We start from the raw sequence: 2,400 nt of genomic DNA, 5'->3' as shown, positions 1-2,400 counted from the left end.
TCGGCCAGAGGCGTTTGCCTGGGCAGGGGCGGAGCCTGCAACCGCGAGGAGCTGGGGGTCCCTGCCCAGGCCTAATGCCTTGGCCAGAGGCGTTAGGCCTGGGCAGGGGTGTAATCAGCGATCCTGAGCAGCTGGGGGTCCCCTGTCCAGGCCTAACGCCTTGGCCAGAGGCGTTAGGTCTAGGCAGGGGTGGAACCGGCAACCACAGGGAGCTGGGGGTCCCCTGCCCAGGCCTAATGCCTTGGCCAGAGGCGTTAGGCATGGGCAGGGGTGGAGTCAGCAATCGTGAGCAGTTGGGGGTCCCCTGCCCAGGCCTAACGCCTTGGCCAGAGGCATTAGGTCTAGGCAGGGGCAGAGTGGGAGATCGCGGGAAGGGGCAGAGTGGGAGATCGCAGGGATCTGGGGGTCTCCTGCCCAGGACTAATGCCTCCAACAGAGGCTTTAGGTCTTGGCAGGGGCGGTGCCAGAGATCGTGGGTAGCAGGGGCGGAGCCGGGAATGGTGGGAGCTGGGGGTCCCCTGACCAGGCCTGACACCTTTGCCGGAGGCCTCAGGCCTGGGCAAGGGGCCGATCTGGTGATCGGCGATCGGAGGGTGATGAGGGTCAACTCCTCTGGCCGAGGCATCAGGCCTGGGCGGGGGGCGGAGCCTGTGATTGGGGGGATATGAGGGTCCCTTGCCCAGGCCTGAAGCCTGGGTCAGAGGCATCAGGCTTGGGCAGGGGGTGGAGCAAGTGATCAGAGGGAGATGGGGGTCCCCTGCCCAGGCCTGACGCCTGGGCCAGAGGCATCAGGCTTGGGCAAGGGGCTGATCCTGCGATTGGAGGGTGATGGGGGTCAACGCCTGAGGGCTCCCAGTATGTGAGAGGGGGCAGGCTGGGCTGAGGGACACTCCCCCACCCAGCGCACGAATTTCGTGCACCGGGCCCCTAGTCTATAACAATAAAAGCATAATATGCTAATTACATCCTTCTGGACATCATTTCAGATGAAGCCAGGGCTGCAAGGGAAGCCCAGTTCCCAGGTGCCAGAGGGAAGCCGGTGCCAACAGCTGGGGGAAGGAAGGCCTACTCTTGCATGAATTTTGTGCATCGGGCCTCTAATGCAGCTATAAAGAGGAAGGATCTCTTACCTTTTGAGATAGCATGGATGGACCTGGAGCGTATAATGCTAAGGGAAATAAGCCAGTCATAGACAAGTATTGCATGATCTTGCTCATCTGTGGAATCTAACGAATAAAATAAACTGGTGAACAAAATAGATCCAGAGATATAGAAGCATGGGACACAGTGACAAATCTCTGAGGGAATGGGGGAAGGTGTAGGGCAGGAAAATATTAACCAAAGAACAGATGAACACAGGCAATAGTGTAGTGAAGACCTTGGTGGTGGGTAATTTCAATCTTATGAATTGTTTATTTTCAGAATTTTTCATTTAGTATATTTGGAATGCAGTTGACCATGGATAACTGAAACCAGGGAACACAAAACTGCAGACAAGGGATAATTATAGAGAGAGACCAAAATGGCGGCATAGGTAAACACCTGAGATTGCTGCCGCAAACAACCACTTCAAAAATACAACTAAAAGACGGAACGGACATCACCCAGAACCATAGGAAGGCTGGCCGAGGACAGACTCTTCAACTAGAAGGAAAGACAACAGCATACCGAGGCTCAGAAGAGGCGCAGTGTGGAAAATTTAAAGGTGCGGAGGTGCGCGCGAAAAGCGGGCTGGTGGCTGAGGGCGCGGTTGTCGTTTTCAATCAGGAGGGAGTCTCAGACTCTGAGCTCCAGATCCAGGCGAGTCTCTAGGGACTCAGACTCAAACGGGAGAAGCGGGATTGTCTGACATCAGTTGAAACGTGAGGGCAGCCTTCTCTCCGAGATTTGCAGCCCTTGCTGGGGTTCTGAGAAGCAGAGCCTCTGGGCACGGGACTGAGAGCAGCCATAACTGCTCCCTCCGCCCGCCCTGTTGATCCCGCCCCACCCAAGCCCTGGGCAGAGCCATTTGCCGGATCACCTCAGGCAAAGGCTAGATTAGCACCTCCCCAGAGGACAGAAGTTTTCCACACAGCTGATTCTCACAGACAGTCGGCCTGGTGGTCAAATCCCTCTAGTATTAACTACAACAATCAAGGCTTAACTAGAACAAGACTGTGCACAAAGACCACAAGGGGGTGCACCAAGAAAGCATAAAAGATGCGAGACAAAAAAACATGACAGAAATGGAGGATATGGAGCTAAAAAACGCACTTTTGAGGGCTTGCAATAATGTGCTAGAAGCAGCCAATAAACTTGATGAGAGACTCATGAAAACTAATGAGACCCTCGATGCTATGATAAAGAACCAACTAGAAATTAAGGCATACATGGGACTGGAAATAAAGAATATTATACAGA

The sequence above is a fragment of the Myotis lucifugus genome, unplaced genomic scaffold (genome assembly GCF_000147115.1).
Source record: "Myotis lucifugus unplaced genomic scaffold, Myoluc2.0 scaffold_245, whole genome shotgun sequence".
Taxonomy (NCBI): Eukaryota; Metazoa; Chordata; class Mammalia; order Chiroptera; family Vespertilionidae; genus Myotis; species Myotis lucifugus.
This window is presented reverse-complemented; position numbering follows the sequence as displayed.